Below are 20,811 nucleotides of genomic sequence, written 5' to 3'. Positions count from 1 at the left end.
CAGCAGGTGCCTGGTCCTGAGCTTCCTGCCAGTCCTGTCGGGGCAGCGGATCCAGGTTCACCCGTTGTTGGTAGACGTGCACCTTCTCAGTGAATGGCCGGTGAAATGCAGGCAACTCGATCTCTTCGAGGTCATCATCCTCTGGCCCCTCTTCCGACAGGTGGGGCATCCGGGAGAGTGCATTGGCATTGACGTTGGTACGGCCGGCCCGGTACTTGATGGTGAAATCGTAGTTGGCTAACCTGGTCACCCACCGCTGCTCCAACGCGCCCAGCTTGGCCGTATCTAGATGGGTCAGCAGGTTATTGTCTGTGTACGCGGTGAACTTGGCTGCTGCCAGGTAATGGCGGAACCGCTCGGTGATAGCCCACACCAGTGCCAAGAGCTCAAGCTTGAAGGAGATGTAGTTCTCAGGGTTCCTCTCAGTCGGTCGGAGTTTTCGGCTAGCATAAGCTATTACCTTTTCCCTTCTGTCTTGGACCTGGGATAGAACAGCCCCCAAGCCCACATTGCTGGCGTCGGTGTAGAGGATGAATGGGCGGCTGTAGTCAGGGTACGCTAGGATTTCCTCTCCGGTCAGGGCTGTTCTCAGCTGGCGGAAGGATTCCTCATGCTTTTCTTCCCACACCAATGGGGCTACTAGGGATCTACCACCCTTGGTCTGTCCTACGAGGAGGTCTTGCATGGGGGCAGCCATCTTTGTGTACCCCTTAATGAAGCGACGGTAATATCCCACCAGGCCCAGAAACTGCCTCACTTCCCTCACTGTGGTCGGTCTCGGCCAGTCTTGGATGGCGGTGATCTTCTCGGGGTTGGGGGCGACACCTTCCGCACCAACCACATGTCCTAGGTACTGCACTCTGGGTTTCAGCAGATGACACTTTGAGGGCTTCAACTTCATCCCATACTTGGCAAGGGACGCGAACACCTCGGCTAGGTGCTCCAGGTGGGCTTCATACGTCTGTGAGTACACAATCACATCATCCAAGTACAGCAAAACGGTCCCATAGGCAGTCTTCTCTCGGTCTTCCGGTGCCACGGCCACCTGCCAGTACCCGCTGGTGAGGTCAAGGGTGGAGAAGTAGTTAGCGGTTCTCAGCGAGGCCAGGGACTCTTTGATGCGGGGCAGAGGGTAAGCATCCTTATGCGTTATCTGGTTAATCTTCCGGTAATCCACACACATCCGCAGGGTGCCATCCTTCTTCTTAACCAGCACCAACGGAGCGGCCCAGGGACTACAGCTGTCCCTAATAACCCCTGCCTCCTTCATGTTCCTCAACATGTCTTTGGCGCATTGGTAGTGCGCAGGGGGAATAGGCCTGTATCTCTCTTTAATAGGGGAGTGTGTACCGGTAGGGATGTGGTGTTGAACCCCTTTAATCTGCCCAAAATCTAGAGGGTGCTTGCTAAAAACCCGCTCATACTCCTGTACCACCCGGTATACCCCTTCCTTGTGGTGTATGGGGGTATCATCAGTGCCGACATGTAGCTCTCGATACCACTCGCCTAACTCCCCCAGGGATGAGTGGGAACCGGCAGCAGGCGGTGTGACCGGGGGAACGGCTTCATGGATCGTGTGGGGATCTAGAGTGAGCAATTTGGCAAGGGTAGCGTACCGGGTGGTGCATGAATGCACACATATTGGTTTTATAATCTTATTGTATTACTTTATATTCTTATTTCACTTGTGCATATCTCCACCATAATCCTGGCTAAGAAATATAGCTTTTTTTGGGGTACACAGGTAGTAAGGTCTTCTTTCTATTTCTTTAGGGGTGATATAGCCTGGTGGAACTCTAGACCTCTAACATTATATATGCACCCTTTTTCTTTATGGTTCTTGGACACCTTATAACATTCTTCCATACATATATATCTTTCTCATAAATTATAAATAATTAGGCATTTTTATATATTTTATTTACATTTTCATAAATAACTTTTTACAAAGCATGGGGGACATTCTCACATACATATAATTTTCATGTACGCATTCTGAAAATTTACGCATAAACCGTACACACTCCTTTTTGTAACAATTTCTATAACTCATTCGCTGAACTCTCATCCCGGATATTCATTCTTACACCGAATTTCCTGTTATAACACAACATTCATGATTTTTATTCAATTTATTTTTATTTTTTAGTTTTATTAGTAGTGATGAGCGAGTACTAAAAAGCTCGGGTGCTCGAAGCTCGGGCCGAGCCTCCCAAGATACTCGTGTACTCGGCCCGAGCACAGAGCCCAATGTTATCCTATGGGAGACCCGAGTATTTTTGTGAAATGACCACCGGCAGCATGTAGAAACCCTAAAAATGGCACAAAAGTCTCCGAAGAGTGCTCAAATGACATGGCAACAGCATGGGGAAGACCCCTTGAAGCATTTATCACTCAAAAGTCACAGCTGTGAATAATTTTGTCCGCGTTTTACGCCATTTTTACGGACTCACCAGAAAACCTTCCAAAATGACACCAAAATGATTTTTCATAGCGGAAATGTTAAGGGCACATACCCAATAGTGAGATAGAGCTAATGTATGTTACTTTTTGAGATCAATACATGAAAGATTTTACGTAAAACATTGTGTGGCACTCCGATGTCCCTGAGAAGAGACGTACATAAAGGCCTCTGAGTCTAATGTGCCCATTTTGAGGAACTGAGTCTTTGTAGTATTTTCCTTTGCCAGGGCAGTCCAAAATTGTGAGGTTCACCAATGCCCCTGCATACAGACGTGCATGATGGCCTGTAAACCTGAAGTGCCCATTGTAAGGAAGTGGGTCTATTGTAGTATAGCCCTTAGGCAGGGCAGCCAAAAATTGGGAGGCTCCACGTTGTCCCTGGATAGAGACGTGCATGAGGGCCTCAAAACATTAAGTGTCCAGTGTCAGGAAGTGGGTGTATTATAGTATAGCCCTTAGGCAGGGCAGCCAAAAATTGGGAGGCTCCACGTTGTCCCTGGATAGAGACGTGCATGAGGGCCTGTAAACCTGAAGTGCCCATTGGAAGGAAGTGGGTCTTTTGTAGTATAGCCCTTTGGCAGGGCAGCCAAAAATTGGGAGGCTCCACGTTGTCCCTGGATAGAGACGTGCATGAGGGCCTGTAAACCTGAAGTGCCCATTGGAAGGAAGTGGGTCTTTTGTAGTATAGCCCTTTGGCAGGGCAGCCAAAAATTGGGAGGCTCCACGTTGTCCCTGGATAGAGACATGCATGAGGGCCTCAAAACATTAAGTGTCCATTGTCAGGAAGTGGGTGTATTATAGTATAGCCCTTAGGCAGGGCAGCCAAAAATTGGGAGGCTCCACGTTGTCCCTGGATAGAGACGTGTATGAGGGCCTGTAAACCTGAAGTGCCCATTGGAAGGAAGTGGGTCTTTTGTAGTATAGCCCTTTGGCAGGGCAGCCAAAAATTGGGAGGCTCCACGTTGTCCCTGGATAGAGACGTGCATGAGGGCCTCAAAACATTAAGTGTCCATTGTCAGGAAGTGGGTGTATTATAGTATAGCCCTTAGGCAGGGCAGCCAAAAATTGGGAGGCTCCACGTTGTCCCTGGATAGAGACGTGCATGAGGGCCTCAAAACATTAAGTGTCCATTGTCAGGAAGTGGGTCTTTTGTAGTATAGCCCTTTGGCAGGGCAGCCAAAAATTGGGAGGCTCCACGTTGTCCCTGGATAGAGACGTGCATGAGGGCCTCAAAACATTAAGTGTCCATTGTCAGGAAGTGGGTGTATTATAGTATAGCCCTTTGGCAGGGCAGCCAAAAATTGGGAGGCTCCACGTTGTCCCTGCATAGAGACGTGCATGAGGGCCTCAAAACATTGTTCCCATTGCAAAGGAGCGGGTCTCCTGTCGTTGTAATGTCCATTCTGCAAAGAATGGGCGAAAAAATTTACCACTGGGGGTATACCTGAAACAAAGGCCTAACTCTTGTAACGGTCATCATGGTGGCGCATGAGGAGAAGGAGGAGCAGTCCAGCGATTATCCAAAGTCCAGAAGTGTGTACCCATGGGTGACTGGAGGTACATGGCAAATTCCCGTTACAAACTTTAAATTCCGCTCTCATTTGCTGGTGGTGTGGTGAAGTCTGGCCCAATCCAACCCTTGTTCATCTTGATCAGAGTCAGCCTGTCAGCATTTTCAGTTGACAGGCGGGTGCGTTTATCTGTAATGATTCCACCTGCGGCACTAAAAACACGCTCTGACAAAACGCTAGCGGCAGGGCAGGCCAGGACTTCCAAGGCGTAGAGAGCCAATTCATGCCACGTGTCCACCTTGGATACCCAATAATTGTAAGGCACAGAGGAATGTCGGAGTACAGTTGTTCGATCTGCAAGGTACTCCTTGAGCATCTGGGCAAACTTAGGATTTCTTGTGGCACTACCCCGCACCTCAGGGGCTGTGGTACGTGAGGGGCTGAGAAAACTGTCCCACATCTTAAAGACTGTTCCCCTACCTCTGGCGGATTGGACTTGTGCCTCTCTCGGCTGTACGCCTTGGTTGTCCACTGATTCCTGACCTATGCCGCTAGCGTTTTGTGAGGGGAATGCTTTGCCTACTTCCGTGACTATGGCCTTCCGGAACTGCTGCATTTTGGTTGACCTCTCCGCCTCGGGAATAAGAGACATAAAGTTCTCCTTGTAGCGTGGGTCTAACAGTGTTACCAACCAGTAATGATTGTCGGCCAAGATGTTCTTAACGCGAGGGTCACGAGACAGGCAGCTTACCATAAAGTCAGCCATGTGCGCCAGACTCTTAACAGCCAGGACTTCAGTAGCCTGACCAACACGTTGACTGAACATGCTGTCCTCCTCCTCCTCCTCCTCCTCATCTACCCTGTCCTCTGGCCAGCCACGCTGAACCGAGGATATGACTGGTGTGCATGTCATATCCTCAATTTGGCCGGAGATTTGCTCCATGTCTTCATCCTCCTCCTCGTCATAGTCCTCCACTGCACGTTGTGATGAGACGAGGCTGGGCTGTGTGTTATCACCCACACCCACTACTGTTTCTTGCTGCAACTCATCGCGCTCCGCCTGCAATGCATCATGTTTGGTTTTGAGCAGAGACCGTTTTAGAAGGCAGAGTAGCGGTATGGTGACGCTAATAATGGCGTCATCACCACTCACCATCTTGGTGGAGTCCTCAAAGTTTTGGAGGATGGTACATAGGTCGGACATCCATCTCCACTCCTCAGGTGTTATGTGTGGAGTTTGACCCATTTCCCGACGGCTTAGGTGATGCAGGTACTCAACAACTGCCCTCTTCTGCTCACATATCCTGACCAACATGTGCAGAGTTGAATTCCAACGCGTGGGGACATCACACACCAGTCTGTGAGCCGGAAGATGCAAACTGCGCTGAAAGCCGGCAAGGCCGGCTGAAGCAGTAGGTGACTTTCGAAAATGTGCAGACAGGCGGCAAACTTTTACCAGCAGATCAGACAGCTCTGGGTATGACTTTAGAAACCGCTGAACCACGAGGTTGAGCACATGGGCCACGCATGGAACATGTGTCAGCTGGCCTCACCTCAAAGCCGCCACCAGGTTCCGGCCATTGTCACACACGACCTTTCCTGGCTTTAGGTTCAGAGGTGTGAGCCAGTGATCTGCCTGCTGTTTCAGAGCTGTCCACAGCTCTTCTGCATTGTGGGGTTTGTCACCTATGCAGATTAGCTTCAGCACAGCCTGTTGCCGCTTCGCCGAGGCAGTGCTGCAGTGCTTCCAGCTTGGGACTGGTGTGGAGGGTACAGTGGATGAGGATGCGCAGGAGGAGGAGGAGGCTGAAGAGCATGACATTCCGGAGCTGTAGAGTGTGGGTGAAACACTGACTGAGGTAGGGCCTGCAAACCTTGGTGTGGGAAGGACGTGTTCCGTCCCTCGCTCAGACTGGGTCCCAGCTTCCACAATATTAACCCAGTGTGCCGTCAACGAGATGTAGCGGCCTTGCCCACAAGCACTTGTCCACGTGTCTGTGGTTAGGTGGACTTTGGGTGAAACAGCGTTGTTCAGGGCACGTGTGATGTTTTGTGACACGTGGTTATGCAACGCGGGGACGGCACACCGGGAGAAATAGTGGCGGCTGGGGACCGAGTAACGTGGGACAGCTGCCGCCATCAGGTCGCGGAATGCTTCTGTCTCCACCAGCCTAAAAGGCAACATTTCCAGCGCAAGCAGTCGCGAAATGTTAGCATTTAGAACTGTGGCATGTGGGGTGTTGGCAGTGTATTTGCGCCTGCGTTCAAAGGTTTGCTGAATGGATAACTGAACGCTGCGCTGGGACAAGGACGTGCTTGATGATGGTGTTATTTCTGAGTAGGCAACTGCAGGTGCAGGACCGGAGGAGGCTTGTTCGCAGGCAGCATGGACAGGGGATTGGCTCGCATGCACAACCAGCGAAGACGTAGCAGTGACATTAGCAAGCACTGCTCCTCGACTCTGTTGTACTTCCCACAAAGTCGGGTGCTTGGCTGACATGTGCCTGATCATGCTGGTGGTGGTCAGGCTGCTAGTTTTGGTACCCCTGCTGATGCTGGCACGGCAGGTGTTGCAAATGGCCTTTTTAGAATCATCTGGATCCAACTTAAAAAACTGCCAGACTCGGGAAGACCTAACATTTGTACAGGCACCTTGTGTCGTGTTGTTGTTCCGGGGAACGGTTGCCTGACTTCTGCCTGGAGCCACCACCCTGCTTCTTACTGCCTGTTGGGATGCTACGCCTCCCTCCCCCTGTGCACTGCTGTCCTCGCTCTGCATATCCTCCTGCCAGGTTGGGTCAGTTACTGGATCATCCACCACGTCGTCTTCCTCTTCCGCACCCTGCTCCTCCTCCTGACTTCCTGACAATTGTGTCTCATCATCGTCCACCCCTTGTTGAGACACGTTGCCAACTTCGTGAGAACGTGGCTGCTCAAATATTTGGCCATCTGTACATACGATCTCCTCATGACCCACTTCAACATGAGCTGGCGAGAGGCCAGAATGTGCGAATGGAAACGTGAACAGCTCTTCCGAGTGTCCAAGTGTGGGATCATTAATGTCCGAGGACGTGTACTCAGCCTTGTGGTAGGAAGGAGGATCAGGTTCTGAAATGTGCGGTGCAGTATCACGGCTACTGACACTTGACCGTGTGGAAGACAGAGTGTTTGTGGTGGTGCCAATCTGACTGGAAGCATTATCCGCTATCCAACTAACAACCTGTTGACACTGGTCTTGGTTCAAGAGCGGTGTACTGCTGCGGTCCCCAAGAATTTGGGACAGGACGTGCGAGCGACTAGATGTGGCCCTTTGTTGTGGCAAAATTAGAGCTTGCCCACGACCTCGGCCTCTGCCTGCACCACCATCACGTCCACTTCCTTGTTCCTTGCCAACGCCCTTGCGCATTTTGCAATGCTGTGCTGACGTGTATTCACTAGACTTGGGCGTTATATCAAAGTTTGTGCAAATTTTGCACCTGTACGCTGCCACCGACAGGCACACACGTGCGGTTTTTAAATGCAAGCACGGACGCACTAAGAACCTAACAGGTTTTAGGAGCAAAAATTAATGATGAGAACTCTGACACTATCAGCCACTGCTGACTGACGTGTATTATACACTACACTTGTGCGTTATATAATAGTTTGGTAAAAACGCACACAAGTGCACCTGTACGCTGCCACCGACAGGCACACACGTGCGGTTTTTAAATGCAAGCACGGACGCACTAAGAACCTAACAGGTTTTAGGAGCAAAAATTAATGACGAGAACTCTGACACTATCAGCCACTGCTGACTGACGTGTATTATACACTACACTTGTGCGTTATATAATAGTTTGGTAAAAACGCACACAAGTGCACCTGTACGCTGCCACCGACAGGCACACACGTGCGGTTTTTAAATGCAAGCACGGACGCACTAAGAACCTAACACAGGTTTTAGGAGCAAAAATTAATGACGAGAACTCTGACACTATCAGCCACTGCTGACTGACGTGTATTATACACTACACTTGTGCGTTATATAATAGTTTGGTAAAAACGCACACAAGTGCACCTGTACGCTGCCACCGACAGGCACACACGTGCGGTTTTTAAATGCAAGCACGGACGCACTAAGAACCTAACACAGGTTTTAGGAGCAAAAATTAATGACGAGAACTCTGACACTATCAGCCACTGCTGACTGACGTGTATTATACACTACACTTGTGCGTTATATAATAGTTTGGTAAAAACGCACACAAGTGCACCTGTACGCTGCCACCGACAGGCACACACGTGCGGTTTTTAAATGCAAGCACGGACGCACTAAGAACCTAACACAGGTTTTAGGAGCAAAAATTAATGACGAGAACTCTGACACTATCAGCCACTGCTGACTGACGTGTATTATACACTACACTTGTGCGTTATATAATAGTTTGGTAAAAACGCACACAAGTGCACCTGTACGCTGCCACCGACAGGCACACACGTGCGGTTTTTAAATGCAAGCACGGACGCACTAAGAACCTAACACAGGTTTTAGGAGCAAAAATTAATGACGAGAACTCTGACACTATCAGCCACTGCTGACTGACGTGTATTATACACTACACTTGTGCGTTATATAATAGTTTGGTAAAAACGCACACAAGTGCACCTGTACGCTGCCACCGACAGGCACACACGTGCGGTTTTTAAATGCAAGCACGGACGCACTAAGAACCTAACAGGTTTTAGGAGCGACAATTGCTGAGAAGTCTGACACTATCAGGACTGTTTTAGACTGTGTACACCAGCCCCAGATATGATGAAGGCTGGTATACGGTCACCACTAGGAATGGCTATATACCCTGCCTGCCTGCCTGCCTGCCTGTATACTGCTACAATAGTCCTGACAAGGACTCTTTTGGTCACTAGCCTGTATTCCAACCTGGCTATACCCTGCCTGTATACAGCAACAATAGTCCTGAGAAGGACTCTGCTACTGTACTCCGACCTGGCTATACCCTGCCTGCCTGTATACAACTAGAATAGTCCTGAGAAGGACTTTTGGTCACACTGTTTGCAGCCCTGCTACGGAAATAGCTATAAAGGGCCGCAAACCTTTCCCTGAAGCAGCGACCCTCTCCCTGCACTGACTGTCTGGATAGCTGTGAGCAGAGCACAGCGCGCCCGCCGGTATAAAGGCTCGGTCACGCTGTGCAGGCCGGCCAATCACTGCAATTCCACAACTAACAGGGCTGTGGCATTGCAGTGGTCTGCCAGCCAATCCCTGCATGAGGGCTGGCTCTCAAAAGAGCGCCAACATGCAGGGATGAAGACCACGAGTACAGCACGAGTATCGCGAGATTACTCTGTCCCCGTCGAGTAGACCGAGTACAGTGATACTCGTGCGAGTACCGAGTAGTAACAAGCATGCTCGCTCATCACTATTTATTAGTAAAATGGCTTACACTCCCCTTTTTTCCACTTTTTTCTTCACTACTTTTATAAAGAAATTTTTCCTTTCTTTATTCTTAATGCAATTTTATATAGCAACACCACCATTTTTTGCCACGAACATAATTTTTCTTGTCCGTCATCCCGTTCACCCTTACAGGGTTGTGGACAGATGCACTTGTCACTACACTTCTAAGACTCAATACAGGGTCTGGAGCTCAATGCTCCCTTTTTGTTTTTTTTTTTCTTCTTTTTTTTCTTTTTTTCATTTTGTCCTTCTTCTTCTTCTTTTTCTGATTTTTGTCTCAAAAAGCTGATGAAATTTGAAACACTATACCCCAGTGATTTTATAAATGTTTCTCAATATATCACTTGAGAACTTTTATGGCCGGTATTGTAACAGTTGACCATCCCGGCAGTATTTGAAATACAGCAGTCAGTCCTCTGACGTAGCTCCATATGTGTATATATAGAGGTTCTTCCTCCTTTGATTGCATACTGTTCTTTTTTTGCCTTGATGAAGGAGACAGTGATTACTGAAACACATTGACCGGAAAAAAGAATAAAGAGATGAAATAATTAACATCAGTTTCCTTTGGTGACAGCGCGGCACGCACCCGATTTTCCTCCTATACGTTATTGCTCTTCTACTAGGGGCTGCGGCTGTCGCCATTTGTAACGTGCATTTAGGGGTTGTGACTGGCACAACCTTAATAGGTGAGTGCAACTACTATTAATTATTTGTTACCTTACCAGGTAAGACCCTAATTTGTGCGTCTGCTCCAGAGTTATTTCCCTGATTATTAATATCTGACAGGCAGTGATTGATCCTGCATTCTCACCTTCCTCTCTGTTGCACATTCTTATTGTTCCTATATGCTCTCTATTTCCATCAGACTTTTTTTGTCCTTCGGTGGGGCTCTAACATATGTGCACCATTTATTATTTATTTTTATGGATTCCTTTCTTTTTTCATGCTAGCGTTCATTATGCAGTAGTCATTCATGATATATCTTATATTTGTGAATCCATTAGGGCTCTATATGTCTGGTGCATCACATTGGGTCTTTTCAGTGCACAATAGGCACCTTTTTCTGTTATGCTCTGCTGCCACCTTATGGACATCCTATCAGTGATGCCAGAAAAAAATGGACATGTCTCCGTGCAGCAATCACGGACACGCGGGTACGCCGCACGGAGACACGTGCAGTGAAAAATCACTGATGTGTGAGCAGACCCATTCATTATAATGGATCTGCGTATCTCAGTGATTCTGTTATGTTTAAAAAAAAGCACAAACGTACCAGAATCACTGACGTGTGAAACAGGCCTTATAGTGTTTTGATTTATGTATGTATTATACAACTTCTGTGGATCTTGTATGAGTGACTTTTCTTCATTTTATTGGATTGTTTTAAAATATTGAAATAAAGTCACGCTTCCTATGCATCCTTTTGTATTCTGATTGGCTACTATAATACAGTTTTTAGGCACTGAGATCGATACCAGAGGCATGGTCTTCCGCTTACCAGAGGATAAGCTCAAAAGGCTAAGGGACATAATAGAAGGGTTTAGTGCTGTTAATAAGGTGGCATTAAGATAAATGAAATATATCTTCTCGGTCTTCTCGTTTTCTTGCTGAGTTGTGCCAATGGACAGAGTTTTTTCTAGACATTTGCTATTGGAAACTCAGGGAACCAAAGCTCCTGGATAGAGTTGAGCGCGGTTCGTGGTTCGTGGTTCTCCAGTTCTAGGCTCGAGTGATTTTGGGGCATGTTCTAGATCGAACTAGAACTCGAGCTTTTTGCAAAAGCTCGATAGTTCTAGAAACGTTCGAGAACGGTTCTAGCAGCCAAAAAACAGCTAAATCATAGCTTGGTTTCTGCTGTAATAGTGTAAGTCACTCTGTAAATCAAACTATTATCACATTTCAGTGTATAGTGTGCGTGAACAGCGCCTTCAGATCACTGCTGTTTCTATAATGGCGATCGCCATTTTTTTTTTTTTTTTCTTGTCTTCCTTCCCTAAGTGCGCGCGTCTTGTGGGGCGGGCCAGCATGTCAGCCAATCACAGACACACACACAGCTAAGTTGACTTTGAGCCAGAGAAGCAACGGCATGTGTGATAGGATCTGCATGTCACATGTCCCTGCATTATAAAACCGGACATTTTCTTCACGGACGCCATTATCTGCCTTCTGCGTCTTTGGTGTCAGACATCACTGTCGCAGCTCCGTCCTCCTGAGTCCTATAGCCGATACAGCTGTATGCGCTGCATACACAGCGTTAGACAGCATAGGGAGAGCACTTTATAGCAGTCCTTTTAAGGGCTCAAACCGGCAGGGTCAGAGAGCCATAGGTGACAGGTCCTGCAAACAGCAACAGCATCTGTGTAGCCAAGGTCAGGGATTTCCTCCCTGCATTTCACCATTAGGAGGGAATAGAAAGGCAGGCTTCCATTCCTCTACCCAGAGCACCACAATCCTGCCACTGTACCCTCCTGTCCTCTGCACACTCCAACTCATTATAACTAAGCCATTATACTAGCAAACACTCAGTGTACCTAGTGGCATCCTATCTGTGGCTATTGGACTTTGCTATAGTCCCACTAGTGCAAAGACATTTGCAGAGCACGTCTGCCTGCATTGCACACTCCAACTTTTTTAAACTAAGCAATTTTACTAGCAAACACTCAGTGTACCTAGTGGCATCCTATACGTGGCTATTGGACTTTGCTATAGTCCCACTAGTGCCAAGACATTTGCAGAGCGCATCTGCCTGCGTTGCACACTCCAACTAATTATAAGTAAGCCATTATACTAGCAAACACTCAGTGTACCTAGTGGCATCCTATCTGTGGCTATTGGACTTTGCTATAGTCCCACTAGTGCAAAGACATTTGCAGAGCACGTCTGCCTGCATTGCACACTCCAACTTTTTTAAACTAAGCAATTTTACTAGCAAACACTCAGTGTACCTAGTGGCATCCTATACGTGGCTATTGGACTTTGCTATAGTCCCACTAGTGCCAAGACATTTGCAGAGCGCATCTGCCTGCGTTGCACACTCCAACTAATTTTAACTTAGCCATTATACTAGCAAACACTCAGTGTACCTAGTGGCATCCTATACGTGGCTATTGGACTTTGCTATAGTCCCACTAGTGCCAAGACATTTGCAGAGCGCATCTGCCTGCGTTGCACACTCCAACTAATTATAAGTAAGCCATTATACTAGCAAACACTCAGTGTACCTAGTGGCATCCTATACGTGGCTATTGGACCTTGCTATAGTCCCACTAGTGCCAAGACATTTGCAGAGCGCATCTGCCTGCGTTGCACACTCCAACTAATTATAAGTAAGCCATTATACTAGCAAACACTCAGTGTACCTAGTGGCATCCTATACGTGGCTATTGGACTTTGCTATAGTCCCACTAGTGCCAAGACATTTGCAGAGCGCATCTGCCTGCGTTGCACACTCCAACTAATTATAAGTAAGCCATTATACTAGCAAACACTCAGTGTACCTAGTGGCATCCTATACGTGGCTATTGGACCTTGCTATAGTCCCACTAGTGCCAAGACATTTGCAGAGCGCATCTGCCTGCGTTGCACACTCCAACTAATTATAAGTAAGCCATTATACTAGCAAACACTCAGTGTACCTAGTGGCATCCTATCTGTGGCTATTGGACTTTGCTATAGTCCCACTAGTGCCAAGACATTTGCAGAGCGCATCTGCCTGCGTTGCACACTCCAACTAATTATAAGTAAGCCATTATACTAGCAAACACTCAGTGTACCTAGTGGCATCCTATACGTGGCTATTGGACCTTGCTATAGTCCCACTAGTGCCAAGACATTTGCAGAGCGCATCTGCCTGCGTTGCACACTCCAACTAATTATAAGTAAGCCATTATACTAGCAAACACTCAGTGTACCTAGTGGCATCCTATACGTGGCTATTGGACCTTGCTATAGTCCCACTAGTGCCAAGACATTTGCAGAGCGCATCTGCCTGCGTTGCACACTCCAACTAATTATAAGTAAGCCATTATACTAGCAAACACTCAGTGTACCTAGTGGCATCCTATCTGTGGCTATTGGACTTTGCTATAGTCCCACTAGTGCCAAGACATTTGCAGAGCGCATCTGCCTGCGTTGCACACTCCAACTAATTATAAGTATGCCATTATACTAGCAAACACTCAGTGTACCTAGTGGCATCCTATACGTGGCTATTGGACCTTGCTATAGTCCCACTAGTGCCAAGACATTTGCAGAGCGCATCTGCCTGCGTTGCACACTCCAACTAATTATAAGTAAGCCATTATACTAGCAAACACTCAGTGTACCTAGTGGCATCCTATACGTGGCTATTGGACCTTGCTATAGTCCCACTAGTGCCAAGACATTTGCAGAGCGCATCTGCCTGCGTTGCACACTCCAACTAATTATAAGTAAGCCATTATACTAGCAAACACTCAGTGTACCTAGTGGCATCCTATCTGTGGCTATTGGACTTTGCTATAGTCCCACTAGTGCAAAGACATTTGCAGAGCACGTCTGCCTGCATTGCACACTCCAACTTTTTTAAACTAAGCAATTTTACTAGCAAACACTCAGTGTACCTAGTGGCATCCTATACGTGGCTATTGGACTTTGCTATAGTCCCACTAGTGCCAAGACATTTGCAGAGCGCATCTGCCTGCGTTGCACACTCCAACTAATTTTAACTTAGCCATTATACTAGCAAACACTCAGTGTACCTAGTGGCATCCTATACGTGGCTATTGGACTTTGCTATAGTCCCACTAGTGCCAAGACATTTGCAGAGCGCATCTGCCTGCGTTGCACACTCCAACTAATTATAAGTAAGCCATTATACTAGCAAACACTCAGTGTACCTAGTGGCATCCTATACGTGGCTATTGGACCTTGCTATAGTCCCACTAGTGCCAAGACATTTGCAGAGCGCATCTGCCTGCGTTGCACACTCCAACTAATTATAAGTAAGCCATTATACTAGCAAACACTCAGTGTACCTAGTGGCATCCTATACGTGGCTATTGGACTTTGCTATAGTCCCACTAGTGCCAAGACATTTGCAGAGCGCATCTGCCTGCGTTGCACACTCCAACTAATTATAAGTAAGCCATTATACTAGCAAACACTCAGTGTACCTAGTGGCATCCTATACGTGGCTATTGGACCTTGCTATAGTCCCACTAGTGCCAAGACATTTGCAGAGCGCATCTGCCTGCGTTGCACACTCCAACTAATTATAAGTAAGCCATTATACTAGCAAACACTCAGTGTACCTAGTGGCATCCTATCTGTGGCTATTGGACTTTGCTATAGTCCCACTAGTGCCAAGACATTTGCAGAGCGCATCTGCCTGCGTTGCACACTCCAACTAATTATAAGTAAGCCATTATACTAGCAAACACTCAGTGTACCTAGTGGCATCCTATCTGTGGCTATTGGACTTTGCTATAGTCCCACTAGTGCAAAGACATTTGCAGAGCACGTCTGCCTGCATTGCACACTCCAACTTTTTTAAACTAAGCAATTTTACTAGCAAACACTCAGTGTACCTAGTGGCATCCTATACGTGGCTATTGGACTTTGCTATAGTCCCACTAGTGCCAAGACATTTGCAGAGCGCATCTGCCTGCGTTGCACACTCCAACTAATTTTAACTTAGCCATTATACTAGCAAACACTCAGTGTACCTAGTGGCATCCTATACGTGGCTATTGGACTTTGCTATAGTCCCACTAGTGCCAAGACATTTGCAGAGCGCATCTGCCTGCGTTGCACACTCCAACTAATTATAAGTAAGCCATTATACTAGCAAACACTCAGTGTACCTAGTGGCATCCTATACGTGGCTATTGGACCTTGCTATAGTCCCACTAGTGCCAAGACATTTGCAGAGCGCATCTGCCTGCGTTGCACACTCCAACTAATTATAAGTAAGCCATTATACTAGCAAACACTCAGTGTACCTAGTGGCATCCTATCTGTGGCTATTGGACTTTGCTATAGTCCCACTAGTGCCAAGACATTTGCAGAGCGCATCTGCCTGCGTTGCACACTCCAACTAATTATAAGTAAGCCATTATACTAGCAAACACTCAGTGTACCTAGTGGCATCCTATACGTGGCTATTGGACTTTGCTATAGTCCCACTAGTGCCAAGACATTTGCAGAGCGCATCTGCCTGCGTTGCACACTCCAACTAATTATAAGTAAGCCATTATACTAGCAAACACTCAGTGTACCTAGTGGCATCCTATACGTGGCTATTGGACTTTGCTATAGTCCCACTAGTGCCAAGACATTTGCAGAGCGCATCTGCCTGCGTTGCACACTCCAACTAATTATAAGTAAGCCATTATACTAGCAAACACTCAGTGTACCTAGTGGCATCCTATACGTGGCTATTGGACTTTGCTATAGTCCCACTAGTGCCAAGACATTTGCAGAGCGCATCTGCCTGCGTTGCACACTCCAACTAATTTTAACTTAGCCATTATACTAGCAAACACTCAGTGTACCTAGTGGCATCCTATACGTGGCTATTGGACTTTGCTATACTCCCACTAGTGCCAAGACATTTGCAGAGCGCATCTGCCTGCGTTGCACACTCCAACTCATTATAACTAAGTTGCATTGTCAGGGATATTTATTCTTTATTATTCTGCTGTTAATAAAGCTAGACCACCACTGCAATCTTCACCACCTCTCAATTTTTACTACCACATTTTCAGTCCACAATCTTGTCGCAATCAACATGAGTGGCAAAATGACAGATGCTGGTGGAAAGGGGAAGAGGCGTGGTGGAAAAGGCAAAAAAGGTTTTGTCTGTGGGGAAAGTGGCAAAGCTCCATTATCATCTGCTGAAGATAGACCATCTACCAGCAAAAGTAAGATGTCTACTACTTACCGTGGACAATCCGATGTGCTCCCTTTTTTACGGACACGAGCAACAGGAAGAAAGGTAGATGATGGGCAAAAAAGGAAAATGCTTGAATGGATCTCAAGTGGTCCAACAAGTGCCCTCTCAGCCACTTCAAGTACCGCATCCAAAAAACACCAGTCCTCTGAGTTGTCATCCCAATCACACTTGATTTCTCCCAGCTCTGAAGTCTCCATCAGCCCTGCACAGTATGGTGGAACTGAGATGGCTGAGTCTGCAGAGCTGTTCAGTCACACTATAGCCTGGGAATCAGAGGTCTGCTCCCAAGCTACAGTGAGTACAGAACAGGAAATGGTCTGCAGTGATGCCCAGAACCTTTGTGACTCTGATTCAGGCCGTGAGGACCAAGTTTCTGAGCATAATGTTGACCCTTTGTCACAAACTGTAACACCTGTGGTTATAGACAATGAGGAACATACTGATGAAGATGAGACGCAGATACCCGATTGGGATGACAACTTAAATATTCGGTCAGGGCAAGAAGAGGCTCGGTCTGAGGGGGAGGGGAGTGCAAACACAACAATTGATGATGAAGTTCTAGATCCCACCTACTGTCAACCCCCAGTCAGGCACTCGAGGAGGTCAACAGAGGCGGTGGAGGAGGATGCAACCGACGACGAAGTTACCTTGCGCCTTCCTGGACAGAGTCGGAGCACTGGTAGCACGTCTACAACTGCATCCTCAGCCACCACTCTGCCTATGAGCATTATTCGGGGTGGATCAACAGGTCGCATGGCCTCTAAGCCTTGCCTAGCCTGGTCCTTTTTTGACATAGAAAAAGATCGCCCAAATCATGTGATATGTAAAATTTGTCATGATTCTCTTAGTAGAGGTCAAAACCTCAGCAGTTTGACAACTTCTTCCATGAATCGTCACATGAATAAATATCATAGGTCCCGGTGGGAAGCTCACTGTGCTGCAATGCTGCAAGAGCGAACCATCCACTGCCCGCCCCTTCCAGTGCATCCGCGCGCTCTTCATCTTCTAGGACTGTGGGGACAGCTGTCACACCTGTTTTTCCACGCCAAACTTCCACCACTGTAACCGCAACAGGCAGTTTGCTTGTAAGGTCGTCAGTTGGTTTGGAAGGGGAAACAAGTGAGTGTGTACAGCTCTCTCAGACATCGATAGCACCAACGTTGGATGAAGGCAACATCATGTCTCCGCCTGCACTTTCCTCACAAACCTGCATTTTTCCAGGGACACCCTACTCAACACCGTCTACACACAGCAGCCAGATCTCTGTCCCTCAGATGTGGTCAAATAAAAGGCCACTTCCTCCGACCCATGACAAAGCTAAGAGGTTGACTCTATCCCTCTGTAAGCTGTTGGCTACCGAAATGCTGCCTTTCCGCCTAGTGGACACACAGGATTTTAGAGACCTTATGTCTGTCGCTGTGCCCCAGTACCAGATGCCTAGTCGCCACTACTTCTCTAAGAAAGGTGTGCCCGCGCTACACCAGCATGTCGCACACAACATCACCGCTTCCTTGAGAAACTCTGTGTGTGAACGGGTGCATTTCACCACCGATACTTGGACCAGTAAGCATGGACAGGGACGTTACATGTCGCTGACTGGGCACTGGGTAACTATGGTGATAGATGGTGAAGGGTCTGCTGCACAAGTCTTGCCGTCCCCACGACTTGTGTGTCAATCCTCTGTCTGTCCAAGTTCCGCCACAGCTTCTGCATCCTCCACCTCATCTGGGTCCTCCACCTCCGCCCCAAGCCTGCCTGGTCAGGCCACCAGCGTTCTCACTGCGCAGAAGGAATCACGCACGCCTCATTACTATGCTGGCAGCAGAGCGCAACGGCATCAGGCGGTCTTTAGCTTGACATGTCTTGGGAATAAGAGTCACACAGCTGAGGATTTGTGGTCAGCTCTGCGGTCCGAGTTTAATAAATGGTTGTCTCCACTCAACCTGCAGCCTGGTAAGGCCGTGTGCGACAATGCTGCAAACCTGGGTGCGGCACTTCGCCTGGGCATTGTGACACACGTACCTTGTATGGCTCACGTGTTGAACCTTGTCGTCCAGCAATTTTTAACACACTATCCCGGCCTAGATGGCCTTCTGAACAGGGCACGAAAACTGTCAGCTCACTTCCGCCGTTCAAGCGCCGCAGCAGAGCGACTTGCATCGCTCCAGAAGTCTTTCGGCCTGCCGGTTCATCGCCTGAAATGCGATGTGGCGACACGCTGGAATTCAACTCTCCACATGTTACAGCGACTGTGGCAGCACCGCAGAGCCCTGGTGCAATACGTCATGACGTATAGCCTGGGCCAACGAGATGCAGAGGTGGGGCAGATCACCCTGATGGAGTGGTCTCAGATCAAGGACCTATGCACCCTTCTGCACAGTTTCGACATGGCGACGAATATGTTTAGCTCTGACAATGCCATTATCAGCATGACGATTCCAGTCATTTACATGCTGGAGCACACGCTAAACACTATTCGGAGTCAGGGGGTGGGACAACATGAAGGGGAGGAACTACAGGAGGATTCATATGCGCAAGGGACAACAACATCACCAAGGTCCAGACGTTCATCATCACCAACGCAGCAGGCATGGGACCATGGGGAACAGGGATCGACAAGGGCGCATAGTAGCAGGCGAAATGTTGAGCAAGGTGCAGGAGAACATGAAAAAATGGAGGACGAACTGTCCATGGACATGGAAGACTCAGCGGATGAGGGAGACCTTGGTCAAATTTCAGTTGAAAGAGGTTGGGGGGAGATGTCAGAGGAAGAAAGAACGGGTAGCACCTCTATGCCACAAACACAGCGTGGACTTGGTCCGCATGGCTGCGCAAGACACATGAGTGCCTTTTTGTTGCACTACCTCCAACATGACAGTCGTATTGTCAAAATTAGAAGTGATGATGACTACTGGATTGCCACACTATTAGATCCCTGGTACAAGTCCAAATTTTGTGACATAATTCCAGCCATAGAAAGGGACGCACGTATGCAGGAGTATCAGCAGAAGCTGTTACTCGATCTTAGCTCGGCTTTTCCACCAAACAACCGTGCAGGTGCAGGGAGGGAATCTCCCAGTTGTAACTTGACAAACATGGGACGGTCTCGTCATCTTCAACAGTCTACCCGTACCAGTAGGACCGTATCTGGTGCCGGTAACAGCAATTTTATGGAATCTTTTCATAATTTTTTTAGACCCTCTTTTGCAAGGCCACCAGAGACAACAAGTCTGACACATACTCAACGGCTGGAGAGGATGATACAGGAGTATCTCCAAATGAACATCGATGCCATGACTGTGCAACTGGAGCCTTGCTCCTTTTGGGCTTCAAACCTAGAAAAATGGCCAGAGCTCTCCAGTTACGCCTTGGAGATTTTGTCGTGTCCAGCTGCCAGCGTTGTCTCTGAACGTGTATTCAGTGCTGCTGGGTGTGTGCTGACAGATAAGCGCACGCGTCTGTCCAGTGACAATGTGGACAGACTGACGTTCATCAAAATGAACAAGTCATGGATCCAGAAGGAATTTACTACCCCTGTGTCATCCTGGGGAGAGTAAATGCTTGTTGATTTGGAATGTGCTTGATGCAAATCAAAACATCCTGTTTGCAACTAGGGCCCAAGTGCTGCCACTGATGGGGTGGGTGTCTGTGTGGCCCAATTTTTGGAAAAAAGGGAGACTCCGCTTGGAGTAACCCTTGCTTGCTGTGTTTTTAAAAGAAGCCAAGATGAACAGAGCTGGGATCAGGAAAGACTTTGCTACCTACCCCGATGTCATCCTGGGGACGGTTAAGAATAGCGTATTTTTGAATGTGCTTGATGCAAATGTAGCTGTGAAGTGTACAACTGGGGCACAACTGCTGCCACTGAAGGGGTGGGTGTGTGTGGGGCCCAATTTTTGGAAAAAAGGGAGACTCCGCTTGGAGTAACCCTTGCTTGTTGTGTTTTTAAAAGAAGCCAAGATGAACAGAGCTGGGATCAGGAAAGACTTTGCTACCTACCCCGGTGTCATCCTGGGGACGGTTAATTATGGCGTATTTTTGAATGTGCTTGATGCAAATCAAAACATCCTGTTTGCAACTAGGGCCCAAGTGCTGCCACTGATGGGGTGGGTGTCTGTGTGGCCCAATTTTTGGAAAAAAGGGAGACTCCGCTTGGAGTAACCCTTGCTTGCTGTGTTTTTAAAAGAAGCCAAGATGAACAGAGCTGGGATCAGGAAAGACTTTGCTACCTACCCCGGTGTCATCCTGGGGACGGTTAATTATGGCGTATTTTTGAATGTGCTTGATGCAAATCAAAACATCCTGTTTGCAACTAGGGCCCAAGTGCTGCCATTGATGGGGTGGGTGTCTGTGTGGCCCAATTTTTGGAAAAAAGGGAGACTCCGCTTGGAGTAACCCTTGCTTGCTGTGTTTTTAAAAGAAGCCAAGATGAACAGAGCTGG

This window comes from Anomaloglossus baeobatrachus, chromosome 10 (assembly GCF_048569485.1).
Source record: "Anomaloglossus baeobatrachus isolate aAnoBae1 chromosome 10, aAnoBae1.hap1, whole genome shotgun sequence".
In the NCBI taxonomy this organism is placed as follows: Eukaryota; Metazoa; Chordata; class Amphibia; order Anura; family Aromobatidae; genus Anomaloglossus; species Anomaloglossus baeobatrachus.
Note: the sequence above shows the minus strand (reverse complement) of the source record.